Here is a 27621-nt window from a genome sequence, read left to right as displayed (position 1 = left end):
TGTCATTGTACACCTCATTTGTACACGCCCCGTGGTAGATTTATTTCACTGGTAGATTTTTTTTCATTAGAACACCGGATACGGAATCCCCCTCCTCTGCAGTGTCTTGGGAGGAAGGGGATCCCCCATCAGAGATCTCCCCGCGGCAGCCGAAGGGAGTCACAACAAGGAGGCTGAAGAGCCGCATGCGGCTCCGGAGCCGCAGGTTGCAGACCCCTGCGTTAGGGCACACGGGATGCCATCAGTTCATACATCCAAGGATTTAAATATTGCAGCCTCCTTATTTAACCTATTTCGCGAGAGAGCTTGGCTTCCTCAGGGGTGTTACAGGGTTTGCACACCAAGGATGTACCAGAATTGATAGAAGTAGGTTAGGACCCCATATCTAGCAGACACAAGAAGCTACCAGGAGTGTCATATGTTATCCTGCAGGCTGTGGCAGTCAGTGCTGGTGGTGTTTATATAAAGAGGCATGTATCCAGCAAGGAGGACAGCTCTCCTTGGATGCTTAATTGCTAGAGTGGCTGAATATAAGGACATCTAAGCAAATCTCCTACAAATCTACAGTGGGGAGCAGGTCTATCTTTTGTTCAAAAGTTTGCAAACATCTGCAAAAACCAAGCATTTTTAAAGTGTTCCTGGGAAGTCTAGAAGCAGTAAACACTGCTACTCTGAACACTCAGTTAAACCCAGTTTACTCAGTTAAACTCAGTTTGAACCCTTGGTAAACCTTCCTCTGCCGGCTCTCTATTACCAACTCCTTTGGGCTTACACCAAACGAACGCAGCCCCAGACATTTTGCCATACACTGGTAATCTCATCTTCACCAAACTTTATAATCCTCACCAACCTTGCCAACCTAGCATTTCCCCTATTTGACAACTTATCTTCACCCTAATTCTTCCCAGACTAGGTTGTTGGCAGAGATCTCTCTGTAATTTAATCTACACCCTTATAACAAACTACCTTGCTTCAAAAACTCCCCTCTTTCTAAAATCTCATCTCCAAACTAGGTTTCCACTCAATAAAACCTCACTACCTTCTCCTGAAAAAACTAAATTTTATTCTGTTAGAATATCCTCAAACACATCCAACCCAGACTGTTGCTGCCACCATACCCGATTTTCTACAAATTGTCCCTAACCTTACCTTTCTTCACTCATACCCATCCACTATCTGTCAACTCAAATAAATTCCTTCTCATTTACCCTGCAAGGACTTAACCATTCAACCTCTCCCCCCTTTCCACTACTATTTGCTCTCCAGTCTGTCCTCACAATTCTATATAAGCCTCACCACTCTGTAGTTATATCCCAATTTCCCTCCAAATTACCAGAGAGCCTTGTCTACAAGACCGATTAGCTGTAGTCCATATCTCTAACTAAACCACTTTATCTGGCTCCTGACCTACTCACTCTACTAAAACGGTTTGTCTAAAAGATGTCTAATGACCTTCTCAGAGCAAAGTTGCAAAGAATTATTTCAAAGTCAAAAACGAATGAGATGAGTGTTTTGGTAGATTACAAACTTAATTGCATGCAATGCAAAGCTGCAACTTCTAATGCAAACAAAACACTAATAATATTTTCTTGTATTAATAGAGGATTAAAATTGAGACATAATCTTGCACCTATAGCATCATCTGCAATTGCAGTAAAGTTCTGGGTATCAGTTCACAAAAAGGGTAATGTGGAACTGGAGTGAGCGCAGAGAAAGACAACTAAACTAATAAGAGGCATGTAGGAGCTCAGCTATAAGCAGAGATTAGCTGAACTGAATCCATTACACCTTGAGAGAGGCATTTAAAGGGTGATCTAATCAATATATATATAAAAATGGTCCATATGGCGTTTTTGCTTCAAATGGGAGCAATATTTTCATCTGGAGTTTAGGTTTAATCGCTGCATACATAAACGATTCTTTATAGAAAGGTCTGTGGAAGTGTGGAATGCAGTTTAATAGACGGTTTTATGAGAAAAGTGAAGCATTTCAAGATACACAAAATATAACAAAGCATTACATTTTTTCAGAGAGTTGGGTTCACTAGAAGCCTCCTCAAAAAAAGGGTGGGGTGAATTCCTAATCCCACAGAACATTTTAATTTTTTTCCTCTGACAGGTTTGCCGACTTAAACTGTGCTGGATCAGTGTGTGTTTAAACAGACACTGCATATTTGCTGCAACAAATGCTTGCAGAACAAATACGACTAAAACTGTCCCAAACTTTGCCAGGAGGCTGACTTTTATGGTATATACTAAATTATGATGGCACAAATCCCTTTGAGGAATCCTTTTTGTGTTTGTTACTGCAACCGACATGCAAAAATGCAGGCAAAGTGCCTCTAAATTTGCAACTGGAATCTGTAAATTTATAGCGGTGTCTTAAAAATGATGGAGGATCCAGGTGAGATCTTTTAAGAAACACTGTGCCTAAAAGACAACTTTTCTTTAAAAAAAACAATAGACAAATTCACAGTTTGTGCAGGTACATTACTACCTGCAGGTTCTTGAAAGAGGAGAGCAGCAAGTAATTTATCTGCAGCTGTAGACACAGATCCAGACAATGGCTAGAAGGTCTCTGAAGGTACCACTGCCAAACACAATACTGAATCCAAAAGAAAACCCCTGAGGATAACATGGAAGTTTTCCTTGCAATACTAGAGACAGTGGCAAGTTTACAGACTGATATGAAGTAATTTCACCTTTTTGGATGAAGGAACCCCAAAAAGTATGCTGTGTACATGTGGAAAACAGGGGAGAAGTGCTTGTGCCACTAAGGTGGACAAATATGACTTGAAGGTGCTGCTGCACTCCCTCAGGTTATTCATAAATACCAGTCTGTTAACCCCCAGAAACTTTAAATGTGTGCACTAAAAACTATTTTTAAAACTATTGGTTGTACTCACCACTGAGACTGTTGGCAGAACACAGATGGGAGTGGTAATACGTCTTATGTATGTGTATCATATTGGGACATAATTTAACTTTCTTCTGAGACTTAGGTGGAAAAGCTAGCAGGTCAATAAAAAGACTGTATGCCCAGGCTAGAGTACGTGCCACACTTGAAATAGAATTAATTAACCCTTGGGGTAACTTCGTTATGGGACCTCAGCCTAAGCTATAGTAGGATGTTAAAGGTTAAAGTGGAATTAAACACTTATCCCTAAAAAATTCAATCAGCAGTTCTTTCATTGCAGAAGGGACAGGGATGTTTTCTGCAATAAAATAGCCTTACCTGTATCATAGCAATGTTTTAATTAGCAATTAATACACGCGCTTGTCCAGGTTGTGTAATTAATTTTGTTGATCTTCTATCTTGATTGACTGGGCTGATGAAGTATTGTCTGACACTGACACTTGTTCAGATGCACATGTGTGCTACAGCTACCCATTTCCAAACAGCATCTAAAAACAATCTAAGCAAAAATCTGTTTTGTTTGGATGGTGCTAAGCACCAAGCATTTACCCACACCCAAAAAGAATAAAGACAGGAACCTACATTTAGGAAATAGAGACCACTTGCAAGACTTTGAAGCTGGCCACAAACCCCTTTCTTTTTTCCCCCAAAGAAGGATACTGCGGCAAAACTTTTCCTGATAAAGAGACTATTCACAAGCTCAAGACACTGGTAAATATGCTTTCCAGTTGCCTACCAATGGAATGTGAATTACATAAATAGTCAGATGATGTATTTCTGCCCACAGCAGAGTATGTTCCCTCTCTCTTGCTACCACTTGACTTCTTGTATATCCTTATTGATTTGTATAATCCACTGCAGTGGTGCAGTCTAAATGAACACACACTTAATAACATAGGAATATCAGGACAGACAAGGATGGTTAGCAAAATTATTTATAATTGAAGGCTTTGAAGTCCATGAAGTCAGCAGTGAGGCCAGATTTCCTCCACTTGCACTCAGTTGCACGAGCAGTCTTTTGTAGATGTTTGGGGTAATTGTTCTGCCAATGTCAGGGGTTTGCAGGACTGGGGTAGCGGAAGGTGGCAGGGGCAATTTTATCCCATGTTAGTGCCATAGAATTATTCCCGGGTGTTTCAATTTAATTTTCTTCTGTTACTATCCAAAATAAAGTCAAATTTGTAACAGAAGGACTCTTACACATGGTTCAAGCTGCAGATATTACCTATTTCCTGCTGACTCTTAGTACAAATCTCCTATTCATATTTTAGAACTCTCTACTAGTATGTTTACTGGCTCAGTTAACATTCCCTACTGTCTGCTGTGTTTTCATTGATTCCTCCGAACCTATCATTCTGTGAAAGAGCTGCCCCACTTTATGTAGGCACACCTACTGCATGTGATCATAGAAGTCTCTTTTGTTCCTGATGAAGCAGACCGAGTTCTGCAAAATGTGTAGAACATTTATAGGAGACTACAACCATATGTAATTGTTGTTTTAGATTATTTTAAAGGACATGTGTGCATGTAAGTACAATGTGAGTATTAATGCCTTAAAAGTCCCAAGGTTTGCTTTTCCATAGGAATGTGACATTATTTAATTATTCATCAGGGGAGGAGGTATAATGGGATATTTTTTTTGGGTGGAAAAGACCCTGTTGAATAATCCTTACCTTATATACTGATAATTATGGTTTGTTTTTGAATTCACATTGGATTATCAGTTTATTGTAATCCAGCCACATACCACCTCATTACAGGTCATCCCTTCGTTCCCATTTTCTGTCTTTTGGACAATGGACTTATGAGGCAACACCTGGGAAGGCTTTGCATCAGGCATTAGATCTACATGTACCAGGGGCCTTGTCAGGCAATGGCTCAGCACGCATTTCTTCAGAGCTCCATGATACCCGCAGCTGCTACTCCAGAGACTTTACAGGAGACGACCCGATTTGGGCAAAAATCCATGCCTAAGAAGTGGAGGTCTGTTGCCACGACCCCACCGTAAGGGGATCCAGAGCTTCTTCTCAGCTCCAGCTACATTGCTAAATCCAGACGTGGATTCCAATATGGAGAAGCGAACTTCTCTTTCTCAGGAGCTGCATGAGGATAGTTCACAGAACTCTCATCCACGATTAGCGGCTCTGCCAGCCAGACATTTTAAAACAAGCAGGCAAGTGCAATCACCTTCTTTCACACCTTCTGGCTCTCACTTGTCTTTGCAAAAAATCACAGCTGCAGCCACCTCAGCTTCCCCCTCAACCCCACCCCCCCTCACTGGGGCTCTATCCCACACAGCCTTAGAGACAGGCTGGAATCAATCCGTACAAAGTCTGATCTTGACTTAGCACAAAGGATTGAAGTGCACCGAAAAGAGAACTTGAAGAAGTTAAACAAAGTAATTGCCATTGATAACAGGGTGGGCACTTTGAAAACAGAGACTGCTTCCAACACATACTTCCATGCAACAACAGATCACCAGCCTATTTCTACGTACTGATGATCAAGAAAACAGAGTCAACGTAATTACATCAGAATTAAGGGGGATCCTAAAGCCACTTCTGGTCCAGACCTTTTTTAACACTCTACTAGATCGCCCTCCCACTACAGAGATAGAAATCGACCATGTACACAGAGTGAACTACCCCATCGTCTCTGACCCCAATTTACCCAGAGATATCCTATGTAGAGATAATTTCTATACCGTCACTGAGGAGATCATGCTAAATTAAGGCCTGGACCAAGGGTCTACTATACTTTACGGAGCCCATCCATCTCAGCCAAGCCGTGGTAGAAGCAACAGAACCCCAAGACCTGGGAGATCCACAGCTCAAGACCGACGCCCTACCATCGCCTCCGGTGAAAACTGACCACTGCCTGCTTCCATTCCTCCTAGACTGGTCTACAACAGGGGTCGGCAAATTCCAGCCTTTAGGCTAGATATGGCCCAGCTGGTAGTTCGTTCTGGCCTAACTACTCCGGCTCCTGTAGTTAGGAACTACAGGAGCCGGAGCCGCCGGAGTTGATACTTGATACTTCCGCTGCCGCGGTAAATAGAGAAAGCTCCCTGAAGGTAAATCCCTCTCCTCCGCAATGCATAGGAAGGAGAGGGCTTTCACTTCAGGGGGCGTTCCCTGGTGGTGGGCCGAGTGCTCCCGCCCACCCCATAAATGGCCTAGTGGCCATAAAACTTTACCAACCCCTGGTCTACAAGTACCTTGAAGTTTCTGTTTTTCTTTGGACATATGGACACTCCACATAAGTTATCACTTACCTGTTTTATTGCACATCACTTTTGCCTTACAAAATTTCCCTTGCTAAGTGGCAAGATAAGCATGTCCCCAGAATTAGCCACACATTCAATCTGCAGACATCAGTACCAATGGGTAAGCTTCCACACCTGCCTATAGGACAGCCTGCAGCTTTATTTAAGTTAAACAGTCCTCTCTCTTCCAGAACACCTTCTAAATTACCTTTACTTTGTTCCCCTATAACAGTGGTGGTGAACCTACGGCAGCCGTGCTAGAGAGGACACTCAGAGGTCTCTCTGTGGGCATGCGCTCCGCAACTCGCTGGCCTCCCATTGGCTGTGCTATTGCCCCTCTGTCAGCCCATGCTGCCTGCTGAATTTCCCCTTTCAGGATTCATCAGTTAACCCTCAGAATACCAGGCTGCAGGGAGGAGAGGCAGCTGATGTGTATTAAAGCTGATGTGACTTGATCTAGCATTGAAAAAGTGTGAAAGTACAAAGGGAGAGTAAAAAGATAGGGAGGGGGTAGGGGGATCTGGTATTGCTCCGTCTTAGTTTTGGGAAGTACAGTATGAATTAAGCTGAAGACACTAAACAAAGCTTCACAGCCCAGAAACAGGACTACCAGTCTGCTACCCAGTCAGTCAATACCCAGTCAGGACTAGGTGAGCACAAAGCTTGTGGTAGAAGGTAAATGTCTGTTGAATGTAATGGGAACCCTGTAACTGTGTGTTGCTATTCACAGTGCTTCAAAAAGATGTGTGCAATGTGCTGCATAGCTATTGGCATGTGTTTAGTAAAACTCCCTGCATTCCTGTAATGTGAAATATAAATAATATTTACCCTACTAGGAAGATGTTAATCATTTTCTGTGTTACTGACAATGTCTTAGTTACTGAAATAAATGAAGGCGGTAATTCTGCACTGTGGTAATGGCATCTAACATAGATGCCTTTAAGAGGGGATTGGAAAAAATGCTGGAGGAAAAGTCTATCACAGGTTACTAGCTTTGATGGGTAGGTGCTACCTTCTTAATATAGATGTGGGCCACTGTGAGATACAGGAGCTAGACTAGTTGGGCCATTGGCCTGGTCCAGCGGGATCTTCTTATCAGGTTATCAGTCTTATCAGGTTGGTGTTCATTGCTGGTGTTGGGTTATGGATTGGTTTTCTCATACAGAGTGATTGCTGCACATTGCATGAATGGCATCCACACCTATTGACATTTGTTCTGTGTGTCCAGTACATGATAGGTTACAATGTCATTGCATAGCAACAGGTTGCATTTACCTGAAATCACTTGACCCGTGTAATGCTCAGTGTGAAGGGTTCAGCTCTCTATGGCCTGTGTGTGTGCTAGATTAGAGGACAGGACAGACTTGGCACTGGGATTGTCAGCAAAAACTTTGTATTGGCTGCTGTCTATAGAATCAAACCTGGGCCCCTGCTAAAGGGAAAATGGGAGCTATGTATGGATGATCGAGTTCTGCAGATCCCCTTTGTAAGGGAAATGTGCGCTACACCTCCACTTAATCTTATTTATGCAAGTTCCACAAGAAGTAAGTCCAACGCATGTACAGCGGAGGTAAATCAAAGGTAGGAAATGCACTCAGAAGCCTTTTCAGAGCAGGCCAAAAGCTGGTGGTCAGTGGAACATTGCCTCTTTGTGCACCCTTGTTATGATGAATTTCAGTGTTTTTGATTTGATTACATTTTTAAATTAAATTTATTGGTATTATATTATTTCATTATTTTTTACAATTATTTATAATATATTATATTTATTGGTTTGTGTTTCAAACTATTAAACCCAGGAGTTATTCCAAAGAATTACAGGCCTACAATACTAAACAACAAATTTTCATGCAAAACAATGTACCGTATTTTCCAGCATATAAGAGGTCTTTTTAACCCCGAAAAATCTGTGCCAAAGTTGGGGGTCGTCTTATACGCCGGGTACCGGTACTTACCTGCAGCTTGCTTCACGTACGGCGTCCCCGCGAGTCCTCCTTCACGTCCGACGTCCTGTGCAGCTTGCGTGAGTCCTCCTGTGCAGCAAAGCGAGCCTGCACAGGAGGACGCCAGCCTCCATTGGCTCTCCACTAGAACACGCCCATTCATTAAAGGAACGTGCCCATTCATTACTTAGAACTAGTACTGTACTGTTCCTTCTGCCTCTCAGTTCTCGCACAATAGCGGGATCTGACAGGCAGAAGGAACAGTACAATACTGGGCGTATAACACGACCCCCAACTGATTGGTTAGAGTGGGGGGTCGTCTTATACGTCCAGTCGCCTTATACGCCAGAAAATACGGTACCCCTTTTGACATAAAATATTGACATAATTGACTGCCAGGGAGGGTAAATGACCCTAATGTATTTTGCTACATTTGTGGTAAATATTCTCAGCAAAAACAAAGAACAAACTTTTGCAGAATTTGTGAAACAAACATATCTTGCATATTTTGGTATTAAACTGGGGGACCAAGATAAGTATTGGGCTCCCCGTATGGTATGCAAAAGTTGTGTAGAGTGTCTATGTCAGTGGAAAAATAAAAAACTGAAAAGTTTGAAATTTGGTGTACCTATGGTATAGCGAGAGCCCAAAAATCATCTATGATTTGGTATTCTGCTGTGAAGGTAAAAAGTTTTCAATCGTTACAAGAAAAACAAGTGGGAGTACCCGAACTCGGAATCAGCAAGACGACCTGTGCCGCATGGTGCTGATGTTCCCATACCAGTGTTCAGTACACTCCCTGATATTCCTGTATCTGACATGGGGGATATACAGGGTTAGGAGTGCAATCCAGGAGTTAGCAGTGGAAGGAAGTGTTTTATAAAACCAGCAGTTCTTCTAAGAAGAGCTCAATGATTTAATACGTGACCTAAGTCTGTCAAAACAAGCATCTGAACTTTTAGCATCCAGGCTAAAAGAAAAGAGACCGAAAGGTAAAATAATGGTTTATAGGACAAGAGAGGTGACTACCATATTTCAGTGAAGATGGAAGACTTTGTGTACTGTTGTAACATCCTTGGACTACTAGCCCATATGGAAGTACCAGAATACCGAGCAGAAAACTGGCGGCTTTTAATAGACTGTTCCACTCAAAGTTTGAAATCTGTTTTACTGCATAATGGCAACTGCAATTTCAGTTCGTCACAAAACTTAAAGAAGAATATCAAAATGGGATTACAAAAGCTTTGCTATCATGAACACCAATGGTTCCATATGTGTTGATTTAAAAATGGTGACCTTCCTACTTGGACAGCAAAGTGGATACACAAAGTACCCATGGTTTCATCTCTTTGTGGGATAGTAGAACAAAGCAAGTTCACTGAAAAAAAGTGACATGGCCTCCAAAGGAAAACATGAAAAAAGGTGCAGCGAACATCATTTATCAGTTTCCAAATCTGGGGTCCAAAATTCACCTTTGCAGCTGCAACAATGATAGAAAATTCTTTGTAGATTCTCTGATGGCTTGACTACACTTCAATGTACTGAAGAAACTACAAGGTGTAAGGAAACCAGCAGAAAGGATGTTTGTGATATCAAAACATTTGAGAGAAAACTGCAGGTTTTTGAAAGAGAACTTGAAAGTGGACTCCTGAAATATTTTCCAAATCCAAAAATGCATTTAGAAAATTCTACATTTAAGAAAATTCTACAAGCCATCAGGGAATATACAAACATATTTCTTGCATTGTTGCAGCTGCAAAGGTAATTTTGGACTCCAGATTTGGAAACTGATAAATGATTACAACTCTACAAGTTACATGACTGATACTGAAGCTTCTCCTTGGCATAGGTATGTCATGGTTGTCAGGAAATTCTTGGGTAACCATAAAGCACAAAATTATATAGAACTGGTACAAAACTTGCTCTTAAACTTTAAAAACTACAAGGTGTAGGGAAACCAGCAGAAAGGATGTTTGTGATATCTAAACTTATTAGAGATAACTGCAGGTTTTTGAAAGAGAACTTGAAAGTGGACTGCTGAAATATTTTCCAAATGTAAAAATGCATTTAGACAATGTAAAATGCATCTACATTTACAGAAAATACTACAAGCCATCAGGGAATCTTACAAAGAATTTTCTAGCATTGTTGCAGCTGCAAAGGTGAAAAATAGTAACAGATTTTTACACTTCCATAAGATGAAGACAATTCTGTGTGAAACACATTTATACAGATAGAAGGGATGACAAATGACAGCACAGTGGAATTATCTGCCAAATAATTTTAAGTCAATTAAAGGATTTGAGTTTGCTTTCCTTCATTTGTTTGGATCATTTTATGCTTGTGAGCAGCTGTTTTCAGCTTTGAATAAAATCAGTATGAGCCAAGGATGGACAAATTATCAGCATGCATACAAAAGGCAAAAATCATATTCATTGTTTGAAAGGATGCCAAATGCAAACTTTCACCTTTCAATAAAAAGTTGTATAATTAAAAGCTCTGTGTGTGTTTTTTTAAGACAAAAGAGGATAATGTGAGAGTTCTTTTTTCTAAACTAAAACCTCAGTATTCAGGTTAAATTGCTGTGTTGGCACTTTGCGATAAATAAGTGGGTTTCAGGTTGCAGTTTGGGCAAATTTTACACCCAGTGACCTAGGACCCAATCCTCCCAGTCCACAAAGGTTTGTTCTTTATTGGGCCTCAACATAGGGACCCAGCAAACCACTAAAGTAGACAGCAAAGGGTCATGCTGCGCTATATTACCTCTATTGGGATTGCATCCCATAGCATTACCCACTCAGAGCATTATACGGGTGCTCTACTCCTCAGGTTACCAACCAGGTTTTGACTACACCTTTTAGAAGCTGAATGTAGACATGTAATACTTTACCTTATACCTCTCTTCTCAGGTTTTATATCCGACATAAAGGTCATAATAGTTTAATGCTACTTTGTTGAATTTAGTTATGTGTTTATATTTACCGAGCTTGTGGGCTTACGACAGCCGTGTGATTGCATCAGTTTCAATAATGGACCTCCATTGCACTTGATTTCAGGTGACTCAATGTTTACATCGCCCCCCATTCTCACATTTCCACTGACCGAAGATTAACTTGTTTTTAGCCAGCCACAGCAGTTGCGGGGCCAAACCTCCACCGCACCCGCTATAGCTGCCCACATTCCCACACAGGGAGTGGGACATCCTCAACAGTTTACAGAGATAGTACATTTTTCTACTTTTGTACCTACATATAAAGTGAAGCACAACTCTATACCCACAATCCTGTAGTCTGACATAGGACAGATATCCTTCTCTGATCATGCTCCGGTGCACATCTCAATTGAACTATCAACATGTTTCCAAACATATGTCTTGGAGAGTGCAGGACTCTTTACTGGAGATGCCAGATGTTGTGACCAGTATAGAATCTGACTGAAAAAAAGAGTATTTCATACAGAATGTAGCTACTACTGATAACCCCTTTTTCAGTATGGAAGGCACACAAATGTTATGTTATGTTAGAGGCCACCTCATACAACAGAGCAGTCGGCTCAAAAAATCCAAACAAGAGATACTAAATGCCCTCCTTACTGAGCTTCACCACCTAGAAATGCAACACAAAAGACAACACACTCCAGATTTAGAAACCAAACTTATGGAAGTAGGGAAAAACCTAAATCGTTATATTGCGAGAAGGCCAAAACACAATTGAACAAGTCCAAAAGATACTACTACCAACACGCTAACCACTGTGGCAGAACCCTAGCTAGAGCTGTCAGTGAAAAGAAAGCAGCTAATTTCATCCCCAGCATTAGGAAAACTAATGGACAAACAGTACACACCACTACTGAGATAACTCAAGTTTTTAGGACTTATTATCAGCAACTATATAACCTACAGCCAACAGATACTTACATCACTCCTACTGCTAAAGAACTGTCTACAGGGGACTACCTACAGAAATACGGCCTTCCTTCTATTCCAGAAGGGAACACTGAACTCCTAGACAAGCCTATCACGATATTTGAATTGCAAGCAGCAATATCAAGGGTGGCCACAGGAAAGGCACCGGGCCCAGATGGCCTAACACTATCATATTACAAAAAATTTCTTAATGTAATCGGGCCCCACCTAGTAGATAGGTATAATGAAACAGCCCAAGGTCACTTACAGACACCTGACACACTGACAGCACATGTCATCCTGAAACAAAACAAAGATCCACAATCATGTGCCAGCTACTGTCCAAAATCTTTGCTCAACTGTGATTCCGTGCAAGCATCCTTGCCAGCCCCTGTACTATCCAAACTTATCCAACCAGATCAAAGTGGGCCTACCAGAAGCAAGAGACAAAACTACGCGCACCTTACATCTTCTAGAATACGCAAACTCTCATAATATTCCGTTATGCTATTATCTACAGATGCAGAGAAGGCATTCAATAGAGTAGATTGGAAATGTTTCTATGCCGTTTTACGACACATTGGTCTAACTGATAGACTAAGACATTGGATTCCGGCACTGAATTCGTCACTAACGGCTCAAATAAGAGTCAATTGTGAAATGTCCAACCCATTTTTCAATAAAAACAGAAGTAGACAAGGGTGTCTCCCTTTCCCCATTACTTTTCATCCTTGCGTTAGAACCTTTCCTAAGACATGTATAACATCTTATGTACACACAAGGTATAACAGTTGGTCACTTGGAACATAAGGTGGCGGCATATGCCAAATGACCTTTGGTTTTATATAACCAGCGCCATAGTGACATTACCCAATCTTCTAGCAGAATCGAGACGATTCAAGGAATTATCAAACTATAAAATAAATCTTCAAAAATCTGAAGCACTCAATGTGTCCCTTTCTAAGGAAACACTCCAGACTTTACAACCAAATTTCCCCTTTAAATGGGCCAGAACATCCAAGAAATATTTGGGTACTCAAATCTCAACGAAACTCATACAACTGATCGAACTAAATTTTCTCCCACTACTCCTATTTTCTCTCACTAAATTTTCTCCCAGGACTTGCCGAGGTGGAGGCAATTGGCTTTCACATGGTTCAGTCGGTGCAATATTCTGAAAATGAATGTGATGCCCAGACTTCTATACTTACTGCCAGTCGGAGTACATACATATAATATTGTCATGGTTCCGCACATAATTCACTAAATTTATCTGGCGACAACACACACTGAGGATAGGTCAAAAAACTCTAGGGCTGCCTAAAGTGAAGGGAGACACAGCCTTCCCTGATCCGTTAATATACCAATAGACGATTCATTTAGCAAGATTTTTGGACTGGTGTACGAATAAACACACAAAACTCAATGTTTTGGTGCAGTTAGAAGACACAATAGCAGAAATGCCTATAGAGATGTTAGAATGGGTTCCCATCTAATGAAACACCCATTACTAGGACCTACAGTAATAAATATTTTCGCTCACAGTCCACAATGTCATATCCGTACCATCACTTATTCTGGCAAATCCAAATTTCCCGAAAGACGGACCCAGTATTCGGGAAAGAATGAGGCAATCTGATGTTCCCTGGATCAACAGTCTCTGTTATCTTTACTTTAAAGCCCTAATACCCAGTTATGTTCTGTGCTTCTAAAAAAGCATCCAGCTTTTTCTTAAAACATTCAATAGTAGTTGCTAAAACTACTTCCTGAGGGAGCTGATTCCACATTTTCACAGACCTTACAGTGAAGAATCCCTTTCTTGTCCGGAGAATAAACTTTTTTTTTTTTTTACAGAGGCAAAGAGTGCCTTCTTGTTCTTTGTAATGATCTCCAAGTGGATAATTGGGAAGAAAGTTCTCTATATGGACCATTTATATATTTATTCAGGGTGATAATTTCCCCTCTTAACCGTCCCTTCTTAAGGGAGAATAGTTTCAGTTCAGCTAATCTGTCCTCATAGATTAGTTCCTCCATTCCTTTTATTAATTTAGTTGCCCTTTTTTGCATTCTCTCCACTTCCACAATGTCCTTTTTGTGAACTGGTGCCCAAAACTGGACTGCATATTCCAGCTGTGGTCTGACCAATGCTTTGTACAGGGGCAGGATTATGTCTCTATCTCTGCAGTCTATTCCCCTTTACTACAAGAAAGTACTTTAATAGCTTTAGATATTGCATCTTGATATTGCATGCTGTTATTAAGTTTATGATCTACCAGAATCCCCAGATCTCTTTCCATTTCTGACTCCCTCAAATGTATTCCCCCTAGACAGTATGAAGCATGCATTGTGTTAGCCCCCAAGTGCATTTGCCACTTGGCTGCTCAAACAGTACATCCAGATGTGCTTGTAGATTATAGACATCCAGTATGGATTTAATTCTATTACATAGTTTTGTATTACATAGTTTGGTGACATCTGCATTCATACATTCCCATTTCTGTTTTGTGTTCTTTGAGGACAATATTGTCTCCCAGTCCCAAGTCACAGAGAGCAGCCCTTAATAAAGAAAAATTTGGTCTCTCAAAATTAATAGTTGTTGTCTTTCCTGTTTTTGCTTCCTGTTTACAACTTACATTAAATGAAATCATATTATGATTATATTAAGATTCTCTTTTTATGCACACTTGTTATAAGCTCTGCGTTGTTAGAAAGAACTAGGTCTAGCAGAGTTATCATTTCTAGTTGGGGCTTCAATAAACTGTACCTTAAAATTATCTTGTATAAAATTCACAAATTTCCTCCCTTTTGCTGTTCCTGTAGTGCCATTACTCAAGTCAATGTCAGGGTAGTTGAAATCTCCCTTGATTTAAACAATAATATTATTAGGAATAAAAGTAGGATGAGAAATAATAGGATTGAAACGGAAACTACAGATGAGAGTGGGTCAGGTTCTCACTAATGGAGTGAATCATTCTCCTAATATATCCACCATTTCACAAAAAGTGGCAGAGGGTGGATCTAAGGGTAATTCTGCCTCAACACCACAGATTAAATTACCAGATAAGGAAATAAGTGTAGCGGCTCTTTATGGCAACTATATTTTTATAAAAACTAGTAAAATCCTTTATTTAGCTTAATAAGATAAAACAAACTTACAAAAGTACACATACTTATAAAGAAAGGGGTGCGATTCTGACAATTTTAAACAAAATGATCTTGACCACTGTATTTAGGGTAGATTTTTTCATTAATAATTTCGATCTTAGGTTTAGTGGGTCAAATTGTACACCATATAATTACAGTGTCCGACGCATTTCACCCTCATGGGCTTCCTCAGGGGATAGGTCTCACTATCACTAGCCATCAAATCTTCATGACTCACAAGTATCCAGACCAATGGGAAACTGTGTGTACAAAATACCACCCAATGTAAAGAACTAAATATATTCAACCTCGGTACTAACTATCTGATATTGAATTACATGTTCTAGAGTTAGGCCTAAGTTTCTGTCCTTCAAGTACAATTGACAGGTTTGAATTTATAAAAGATCTGCATCTTTTTGCTAGAAAGCTATTCTATGAGGGTTTATTTGATGAAGACGCTAGTTCAATACCTGGTTACACTCCAAATTTTGAGGGATATAAAAGTTAGGATTTCAAGACACTCAGAAACCAAATGCCAAAGAAGGCCATGTAGAAGAGGGGACTGATCAGGTTGATAAATTTGAAATAGGAGTAGGTGACCATTTAAACAATCCAGTATTGAAATTCGGAATGAAATCTATGAGATATCCAGACTTGAAACAAAAGCCCACCATTTTCACCTTGTCAAGCAAGTTTCTGGAGTGGTAAGAGTTCTCAATACCTAACTCAAGGAAAAATTTGTCCACTGAACAACAACAGGAGATTCATACTTTACAAAATATCTCAGACATTGTCATCAAACCATCGGACCAATGGTGGCAATGAAGTGGTATGCGATCAAGAACAATATCGATCTGTGTCTTCACATTTTAAGTACCAGCATTGACCCACCATTTTAAGCACACATTTTAGGTACCAGGAATGGTATATCAGGTTTTCCCTGAGATCGAAATCAAAATTGTTTGTTAACCAACTGTGGGAAATACCAATATGTCAGCAATTAGTTAGCACCCACCCAGAACCCTTAAAAAAAAAGTATACCTTACAAAACTTAAGGATCAGCTCTAAAGACAATGATTTTGAAGTGGCAGCCAACAAGTTACAAATACTGTTATTAGAGAGAGGGCACAGTAGAATCACACTCAATAAGCATATTGAAGAGTCAGGGAACAAAAACAAACACAGATTCTATATAAACAAAAAGAAAAAAGGAGAGAACTCTGATAAGTTGAGACCTATTACCAGATATTCGCTCCAACATTTGGAAATGCGGATAATGTGTAATCAGTCCTGGCCCATCCTCACTTCAGATTTGCAATCATTAGGAAACAAATTGGCCCACAACTATTTTTTTTGTTTATTGATTTCCTGTACTCTTTATATAACTTTCATAGTTATTATTGGCATCTATCGTCATACAATCTATCATTTAATGACATAGATGATATATTGTCATACATTGATAATAGTATTGATGTCAATGAAGCTAAAGTAATAAGATATTTCTGAATGCATTCCTACATTATCTTTTAAATGTCTATGTTATTGTTATGTTGTTTTGAGGTGTTGTAATTGCTGTATGATGTACTAACCATTATTAAAATAATACAGGAGGTTTACCTACTAACAACCTTATTTTCATTTATTGTATATTTTGTTGATTGAAGTTCCTATATCTATTATCAACCAATATTGCTGTGTATTTTTGTTTCACCCTGTTTCTTAATGAAACTGTTTGGATGACTAGCTATTATTTGTGCATGAATCTTCATCTATTGAATATATATGTGCATTGATATAGTGATATAATATCCATATTTATGCAGATAATATTCATAATCAACAGACCTACATAGCGTATCGTTGCTAAGCATAAAATTATCCATAATCTATTGCTAGAACCAACCCCAATATTTTGGTAACTGGGAGTTCCATCGCATACTCTATTCTTTACTTCATTTCAGATTACGCTTCTTTATTTTTATAGGCCTGGGAATCAAAGCTGGGGATGGAATTCCAACAGAACTAGAGTCACCCACAAGTCCTCTGTTATTAGTAAATACAAAGATTTTATCTATAAAGAAGTCTTACCCTGCTACAAAACACAATACCGACATTTTTCTCCTATCACTTTCTAATCGTTGTTGGATATGTATAGAGGCAGTGAGCATGATGATACACAACTTCTGGTCTTGCTCATTAACCTCCCTAGCAGTATTCCCGAGTGTGACTTGGGGTGGTTTTTACTTGCTAAATGCAATAATCCCGAGTCACACCGGGTTTCCCGGTGACGGTGTGGGCGGATCAGTGAGAAATTTAAAAATTTTTGTACTGTATTCAATACAAAATAGCTGTATTGAGTCCACAACAAAGAAATCTTTATATAATATATATATATTTATATAATTACACATGCTACTGTACAGGTATATTACATGTTTCACTATTTTTTTATTTTTAACAGATTTTTGTGTTTTTTAAATTAATGTTTATTTATAAAATTTAATAAATATTGGACATACTTCAGGTGAAAGATGCCTAAGAATTATAGCCTACAATGTAAAATGAATTTCCATGCAAAAAAATGTAACGCTTTTTGAATGGAAATACGGAGAGAAATAGAACGCCAGGGGGGTTAAAAGAATGCTTTTTAGACACAGTTCACACAATTACACAAAAATATTCAGGTTATCACATTCCAAATTATCCTAAAATCTTTATTTTGTATAATACATTCACTCTCAAGTCATATAAAATGCTTTCATACACCATCTTGTCAATACTGCCAGATCCTGTATCTCCATGTTTTAAAGGAAGCTAGACCCACATAAGGCTTTAGTTCTTTAAAACAGGGGTCCCCAACCACCAGTCTGGCCATCTGACAGGTGGGCCGCTGCTCTGCCCAATTCACCTCCCAGCGGGGTCAGGAAAGGGAGCCCACTTGGGGGGGCGCACCGGCCAGAGCCACGGACCCTGTCTCTCATACGCATTGCAGGCCCAGGGAGTCTCAGACCTGCGATGGGAGAGTGGGCGGGTTCTTGCATCATGACGTCACTCTGGGGGGAAGTTTTCTTTCCCTTTGAGTGCATATGGCTCCAGAGTCCGTGCATTTAGTGGTCCATGAGCTATAAAGAGTTGGGGACCACTGCCTTAAATTAAATTAATTTATGCACATCAAGGATCCGACCTCTAGTACTACAGCGGAACCAAACAAAAAAAAAAGGGGGGAAACCCAGATCAATATGAATTAGGGTCAGATGCCTTAAGTGCCACCAGAAAGTACGTTTTATACTTTAAGGGAGTGCTTAAATACTATAATAAAATACCATTGTATACATTTATTTATTTTTCATGATAAGAGGGTGATGTTTTTCATGATAAGAGGGTGATGACACGGTGTCCTTTTATTCTGCCAATTTGTTTTTTCCCCAAATCAAAACAATAGCAAACAAAGGAATTTTGAACTCTATGGGAGAATAGCCAAGATGCGGTCCATGTGGGTAGGAAACCACCACACAATAAATACAACATACATACACACAATAAAAAGCAGTGCAAACATATGCCATTCGACTTTTTAAATCCTTGTTACTTGGGGAGGCGTGTCTGGCCAGCATTTAAGATGGCCACTTAATCCGTGTGCTCCACAGCAGTGTGAGCCGCAACGACGAGTACAACGACATACTGCAAATTTTTTGTAACTCTGAGGTGTCTATGGTGTCCGAACGACTACTCAATCCAGAGACTATGACCAAAAGGAAAAAGACGGAAAAAACTTACAACTCCAGGCGTAAATTCACTGCAGCGTCTCCGACCTCTCCTGTCGCATTATTATCTTCAGACACAGCATCGCTCAGTTTAGAGGGAATCGACACAGGACCTGGTGAGTCACGCTTTCTTTGAAGAACTCCTTGCATCAAGATATGAATGACATGTTCACGCAGGTTAAAGTTTCCATTACCCATCAAGGATTCAAAATTTAGAAAAGAAAGTTGAAGAATGTTCTCATGCTCATAATGACCTGGTAGATGCATGCCAGGAACATAATACTGATTTACAGTGGATCAAACGAAAGATAGCGGATTCTGAGGACCGATCTCAGAGAAACAACATAAAGCTCAGGGGTTTACCGGAAGCGGTGTCTCAATCGTAGTTGATTGGATACCGTACAGAATATTTTAAACATCTTTTGCAATCTCTATATTTTGATAGATAGGGCTCATAGAATCCCTAAACCGAATTTCCTAGCACCTAAAACTCTGAGAGATGTATTAATCCGCATCCACTTCTTCCATGTGAAGGAAAAGTTGATGGCTACAGCCAGAAAATCACCAGAGTTGCCTGAAGTGTACAGAAAAATTCAACTTTTTTGCAGATCTGTCTCAAACTTCATTACAAGCCAAGAAAAAATTCCTTTCAATTACTAAGATTCTAAGAGAAAAGGAAATCCCTTATAAGTGGGGATTTCCTACTAAATTGATTTTACACTATATGGGGAAAAATTATCCCGTGTCCCCAATAGAAGCTGGGATGCAATTCCTATCAGATTAGCAAATTCCTGCCACGGAGTTCTCACATCACCAAGCAACTCCTCCTAGAAGAATAGAATCAGAATGGACATGACTCACATTTTTTACCTTATACAGTATGTCATACCTTTTTTTAGGAAAAGCTCTTTCTCTAGGCTCCATGATGGAAGTAGTTTAAGGTTACACAAATTGTGGTGCTTTGAACGTGTTCTCACCCCACCATAAGTTCTAAGCAGTCTCTCTGCCCATTTACCTGGAATTTTTGACCAGGATGTGTTTACTTGTCTTCAAGTTCTATTTTACTACTTTTTCTTTTTTCATTTCTTCAAATACCAGCCCTCTTTTACCGATACAGCTCCAGGTAATATTATGCCCAACAAGTAAGATATATCAATATCTCTAATGAGTATGGGGATTCATTTTCTATCTCTCAATGTGTGAAGTTTAAACAGCCCTTTCAAAAGGTCATCACTCCTGAAAGAAGATCAAGCCCACAAAGCGGATGTTCTTTTTGTCCAAGAGTCTCAATTTGCACAAGGGAAAATGCCAGTCTGGAGCGTGAATGGATTTCCACACTGGTATATGGCAAATGCAGATGTCAAAAAAAAGAGGGGTTATTATTGCTACGGTTATTATTGCTACTTGACACGGTTACTTCCCAGTATATATCTCATAATGAAGACCCTTACAGAAGATTTCTCATTTTAGTTTGCCAAGTAAATACATTCTTTTTACTCTACTCAATATTTATGCACCGAATACAAAACAAGGCTCTTTTCTCACAAAAGTTATGTCTAAAATCACATCAGTATGTCAAAGTTCTTTAATCATAGGAGGCGACTTCAACACAAAAGCTGATTACACTATGGACTCGTCCACTACACCGAAGCGCCCTCCAGTTGAGTTGGCAAAAAAAAAAATTTCTAGTAACGATCTCTATGACATTTGGAGATGTCAACATGGCTCAGAAAAAGACTACTTGTATTTTTCAGTGTTACATACTTCATATTCCAAGATCAACTGTTTTTTGACAGACATTTGTTCACTACAGAAAATTTCCTCCTCTTCCATAGGAACAATGTCGTGGTCAGACCATGCACCTATCAACATTGAATTTTACAGACTCCTCTAACCCTCCTGACTATCTTTGGAAACCTAATACTTTCCCGGTGTCAAGTCTACATGTTGCTTAACAAGTAGAAGAAGCACAGCGTCTATTTTTTGACGTTGATTTAGAAGAAACTAATCACAGATCTCCTGGACCGTATCAAATCAAATTATGCCTTAAATAAAGAATCCTCTTCTCAACATTTGACAATTGCAAAACAAGTGGCAAATGTGACAGATAGAAACCATTTATGATCTCTTCTATTATACCAATATAAAAAATCTCACCATAAATTTAAAGCATACCAGTATGCTTTACATAATAAGGAGCCCAGAGAAACAAATCTAGAATTATCTCAATTATTGATGCATTCACAAATGAAATATGTACTAATCCTTAAACCATTGTCAATGCGTTTCCTAATTATTATTCCTCTCTGTACAATATAAGATTAGACTCCTCAACACCTCAATCTAATGTTGATAAAATAAATTACTTGTTACCTAAAGTGCACTTACCCACTTTAACAGCCAAACAAATCCAATCCCTATCCGCCCCCTTCTCAGAACAAGAGATAGTAAGTACAATCAAATCTCTTTCAACTGGTAAATCCGCAGGAGCAAATGGTTTCCTAAATTATTATAAATATTTTCCTCTCAATTAGTTCCACATTAAAAGGGGATTTTTGATCTGGCTGCAACTGTAGGATCTTTCCTGAGTGAAATGTTACAAGAAGTGATAGTCACAATTCCCAAACCAGGTAAGGACCCCATGCACACAAGTAATTACAGACCTATTTTGCTCCTGAATACTGAAGTGAACATTTTTGCAAAGTTATTGGCATGCAGACTGGAGGATATTATCCCTACTTTGGTTCAACCTGACTAAGTAGGATTTGTGAAACATTGACAAGCTCCAGACGGTACCAGACGCCTAATTATTATACTGAGACATGTGAAGCTCCTCAAGCAACCTTACCTGCTTCTATCTATAGACGCATAAACGGAGTTTGACAGAGTACACTGGGGATATCTGTCTATGGTACTGGATAAATTTGGTTTCACAGGTTTCAACAAAACAGCTATTATGTCTTTATATTCCAATCCATCTGCAAAAATCTTCACATCTAGAGCTATATCATACCCTTTTCCAACTATGAATGGCACCTGTCAGGGGGGTCCATTGTCCACTTTTTTTATATTGCTATTGGAACCCCTGGCGGAATATATCCATACTAGCACTATTGTCAAAGGTGTTAAAATTCAGGATATAATCCATAAAATAAGTCTTTTCGCAGATGATATAATCCTAATTCTTACTAGTCCTGAGAAGTCCTTAGTGGCTGTACAAGAGATGAGTGAATTTAACGAAGTTTCCTATTATAAAGGCAATGCTTCTAAGTCTCAACTACTAGGAAATCATATCCCTACATACCTTAAATCGTATACAACATCCTCTTTTCCATATGTGTGGGAAAATAAATCTATAAAATTTGGGGGGATCAATATTCCGTCCCATTTTTCACAATTATTCCAAGTTTATGTTTCCACTTTATGAACAACACTACCTGGAGAGCTGGAGCTCTATAAAAGGAGCGACAGGGCGTGTGGCAGCGGTCAAAATGTTTATCTTACCAAAAATGTTGTACCTTTTTCTCACCATAGCGATACCTTTACCTAAAAAACATGTTGCTACATTACAATCTATACTTAATATTTATTTATTTTTATTCTTTATTTTATTCTTTATTTTAGTCTTTATTTTATTCCAAATAAAATATTTGGAATAAAAAAAAGACCTAGATGCACTTTAAAAATACTCACCAGACATAAAAGGGATAAATTACTGGCTACACCCGTCTTCACAGAAATTATGGGCCGAGATGTTACAGTACTTTATTCTAAACTGAAAGTACGTCATTTACTAATCGCCATTAGATTGGGTTTTCCCATTCCTTCTTATCCCCAGCCCACCATTCAATCTACTCCTAAAGTATAGAGTACCTCAGTTTTGATAACCCCTGAATCCAACACATTCCTAATGGTCTATCCTAGTATTAGAGTACTGGAAATATTTATTCCACAGCTTTTTTTGTTAAATTGGACAAACTGTGGTATATCTGAATTAAGAGACATATTTACCACAAATAGTTTAAAACCTTTTACCTTGCTTCAAGCAGCATTCAATTTGCCTGATAAAGAATTTTTCAATTACCGTATTTTTCGGACCATAAGACGCACTGGACCATAAGACGCACCAGTTTTTTAGAGAAGGGAAATGAAGAAAAAAAAGATTCTGAAACAAATAGTTGTGTGGTGTTTTTGTACTGTAAAAACCATTTAGAAGCAGATTACATTGTAATCTGCTTTTAAATTTCCCTCCCTGACACACCCCCATACATCACCAATCACATCACTGGAAGATGACTCATCCTCTGAGTGATGTGAGGGGGGGGATTTCCCTGCCTCACACAGAGACACAGGCACAGGCCGGAAGCTGCTCGTATCTCCGGAGAGATGCACAGTACAATGCAGGATTTCTGCATTGTGTTATACATCTCACTACAGATGCCAGGAATAGGAGCTGCGGACACTGGGTGAGTATTTCCTTTCAGTTGTAATCCGATTGTCATACAATGTATACATACAATGTCATACAATGTATGACAATCGGATTGCAATATAACATTTGTTTACATTGTGTTTGTGTTGTGTACCGTATATGTGATTTTACTATGTGTACTGTGAGTGATTCAGGGAACACTCTCAGCATGATTGGCTGACAAAGTCATGTTGGGAGAATGCTCCCAGCATGACTTTGTCAGCCAATCATGCTGAGAGTGGGAGGACGCCGGGAGCAAGATATAGGAGACGCAGTCACTCCGGCCGGCGCTGAACAGGAGACAGGAGAAAAGGCAGAGGGGGGGGGGCTATATAGGGGGGACGGGACAGCAGCTGGGAAGGATACATTTTGATACATTTGGAGCATAAGACGCAGGGACTTTTTCCCCCCACTTCTGGGGGCAAAAAAGTGCGTCTTATGGTCCGAAAAATACGGTATCTAAGACCTAAGCATCTTACAAAATTGTTCCACTTAAAAACGGATTTATTATAGATATTTCTTTAGGTTCATATTTTCAACAATGGTCCAAGCAAAAAGGAAGTATCTCTAAGTATTATAATGTACTCAGCAACAATCTAGAATTCTATTTATCTACTCGTATGCAAAAATGGACCAGGGAATTAGAAGAATCTTATCTCCCTACTCATGGTCTAAAGCCATCAAAGAAACCTACAAGGCCATGAGATGCAAAAATCACACCCTACAAGTTAACTAAATTTTCAGAGACTCACTTAGCGTTTTGCTGGAGACAGTGCGTAGATATAGGGTCACTTTCACATTTATTGAGGTTTTGCAGGTCTGTAAGATCATATTGGACTTTAATATTCTAATTACTAACTGACCTTACACTTATGCAGATTTTCCATTCTCCAGAGTTAGCATTTTTACATGTAAATGTTGAACAAATTTCTAGTTCTAGTAGAGCAGTTGCCATTCATATCCTCCTCCTAGCTAAATTACATAATACTAAATTATGGAATACAACTAGTTATACGGATATTATTGCCAATAAGAATTTATGCTGTGCCTATGAGCAAATGTTAGGAACTGCGAATATGTCACGTGAAAAATTTCTTTACAAATGGGAAGCTTGGTTACACCATTCCCTTTGTTCTATTACGTTTTAATTGTGTTTTTATTTTGTTTTCTAATGTACCTCATATCATGTTGGTATCGCAAATATATCTGGAATAAGAAGCTGTTATTTTGTTTTCTACTGTTTCTATTTGTTATTTTCCTGTTTCTGTATGTATGCATTTCTTTCTCTTCTAATTTCAACCGTTTGTAATCTTTTTGTTGTAAAACTTTAATAAAGAACAACTGAATTATAAATCCTTGTTACTTTAAACGTACTGAACCCACCACCCCTCCACCCCTAGTAAAGGGGTTAAGGAAAGGAGTAAAGCTACGTACACACTTCCAATAATTATCGTTAGAAAACGAACGATTACAACGATCATGCACGATTATACTTGATCGTATTGTGCACAATCCTGTACATGCTGTAACGATACGATTGCTCAAATATAATCCACCAATAGCGTACACATGCTAGATATCGTCTGAACGATGCAGCGAGTGACATGTAAAGAGGAAAGTGTATTGTAGAAACATGCACGATCACTGAACAACTGTACACGCGATAGATAGTGAACGATCGTAGGCCAATCAGATCCGCGAACGACCGATCCGCCGAAAAAATTTTCGGCCGATCGGTCGTTCACTTCCAACGATAATTATTGGAAGTGTGTACGCAGCTTGACTGTTTGAAAGTTAAGCAGCCTAGAGTTTCAATACTAGACCTCTATAGATACAGTATAGTAACTAAGCATTACCAACACAGATATTGTGTTATTGATGGTAAATATAAAGTTAAAATAGGAGTAAAAAAGCCTGTAAAAAAAATTAATGTAGTCACCACATTTAATGCTTAGCAAACTGCAATATAGTATATTTTTATTGGGTTGAATGTGTTTTAAATGTAATGATAATGTAATGTTTTCAAAACAACTCAAGGTCATACACATGCATAAATTGAGATTAAGCCCTGTTCCTGAACAGTAAGCACTGCAATAAAGCAGTGAGTGCCAACACTATTGTGAACATGTGCCTGAAAAATGAAGCTGTTCGAATGCAGGGAATTGAAATACTGAGGCATTTTGGCAAACACGGGAGTGACATCACTACAGCAGGCAAAACTCTATTTAATGATATAATTGCCCACTCCCTTGTTGGGTGAAACACTGCAGAAACACTACAGTGAATACACAATTACATAGTTACAAAGTAGGTTAGGTTGAAAAAAGACATAAGTCCATCAAGTTCAACCACTAGGGAAGTAAACATATCCCAGATATAAAACCATATAAAACATAGTTGGTCCAGAGGAAGGCAAAAAAACCCTGGTACAATTTGCTTCAACAGGGGAAAAATTCCTTCCTGATTCCATGAGGCAATCGGATGTTCCCTGGTACAACAGTCACTGTTTTTTTTACTTTAAAGCCTTAATACCCAATTTATTTTGTGCTTCTAGAAAAACATCCAGCTTTTTCTTAAAGCAATCTGTAGTAGTTGCTGAAACCACTTCCTTTCCAGAGCTTAAACTTCTTTTCCTCCAGACGCAAAGAGTGCCCTCTTGTTTTTTGTAATGATCTCAAAGTGAACAATGAACATTTAAACCATCTGTTGCATTAACTGCCCTAGCGTTCTAATTCTGCACGTATTTCTGTGTAAAAAGTGATACAATTTTTTTTGCATGGAAATTTTTTGTTTTATATTGTGGGCCTGTAATTCTTAGGAATAACTGCCAGGTATGATAATTATATTTCCCAATTGGAAATTTGTCCAAACAAAGGTGCAATATTATTGATAAATAATAATTTAAATTAACCACCTGGGCGTTACACTGATGTCTAGATTTCTGTACCAAAAGCGGTACACTGTTTTTCATGAATTTTTTTTTTAAATTGTAGAACTGTAACTTACAGAAATATGTCTGAACAAGGGTCTAGTAGATATCCTGAATATAAAAAATGTTTGAAACACACAATCATGTAAAAAAAAAAATACTTTTAATAAAATTAAATAAAATACACAAAAATCAGCTTAAACAAGAATACATAAATAAATGAAAAATACTGAAAATGCGATAATTCGGTATACTGTATAGTAATATATTTTGGATTTCTTTGTATTGGACTCAATACAGCTTTTTTGTATTGAGTTCAATGCAAAGGAACTCAATACAAAATTTTGAATTTCCCGTCCCGCCTCCCGCCCGCACCGACGCATGCAGCAACGTCACCGGGAAACCCCGGTGATCGTCACTGAACTCGCCGGATGAAGACAGAAGACGTGTCCGGAAGAGCTGCGGGGAGAAGGCGAGTATCCCCGCTGGATCATCGCAGCGGGGACCAGGTAAGTGATTGGGATTTATACGGTGAAAAAAGTTCGGGTTTATCAATTTTTGCAAAATCGATAGACCTGAACCAAGGTCGGGTTTACCAGCCAGGTGGTTAAAAGTAGATTTTGGGAAAAAAAAAAAAATGTCTAGTAGACAATATATTGTGGATTTTTTATGTAAAAAGAATTTTAAAAAGCATTTAAAAGCAGATTACATTGTTATCTGCTTTTAAATTTCAGGCCCAGCCACACCTCCTGAATGTACCGACGTTTCACACATCACATGGAAGAAGTGATGCAGAAGCTGGCCAGTGATCGCTTGGGTCGCCGCTGGATAGCGGGGTGCACGTAAGAGGGGCTTTTTGGTTACCCCAAGTGGGACTTTGGATTACCGCTATTTGAAGGCAAATTCCACCCCGAGTCACACTCGGGATTTCTGCTAGGTGGTTAAACATTTTTGTACACCAAGATCTTAACTCAAAACTTAAGATTTGCCATGTAATAAGGAAAATCTAGGAATATTGTACAGTAAATGGGATAATATCCTTGAATTCATTCTAAAAAATAGAATGGCATTAGTTGTGCAGTGCTTTTACTACAATACCTGTCATTCTGCAGTGGGTAATTCTACAGCATCTACCCCTGACTGCTAGTTTCCTAAGATTTGAGTGAGCTTCCATACTGTCAACCTCTAAAAACTCACTGTTCTACCTGAAGGGAGCAAAGGCTGCTTAGCACTACGTTTATTCTGTGGATATATGCTTTTTGGTAGTTTGTCTTGTAGAGTA

General features: G+C 39.1%; 1 protein-coding gene across 4 annotated transcripts in view; it reads right to left on the bottom strand.

Annotated features, from left to right (window-relative positions):
* Window positions 1-27621, bottom strand: part of MTR (5-methyltetrahydrofolate-homocysteine methyltransferase) — a 316459-nt gene that overhangs the window by 235414 nt on the left and 53424 nt on the right. The window lies entirely within an intron of this gene.

This window comes from Pyxicephalus adspersus, chromosome 4 (assembly GCF_032062135.1).
Source record: "Pyxicephalus adspersus chromosome 4, UCB_Pads_2.0, whole genome shotgun sequence".
In the NCBI taxonomy this organism is placed as follows: domain Eukaryota; kingdom Metazoa; phylum Chordata; class Amphibia; order Anura; family Pyxicephalidae; genus Pyxicephalus; species Pyxicephalus adspersus.
The sequence above is the reverse complement of the archived record's forward strand: the minus strand, read 5'-3'. Positions and strand labels throughout refer to the sequence as shown.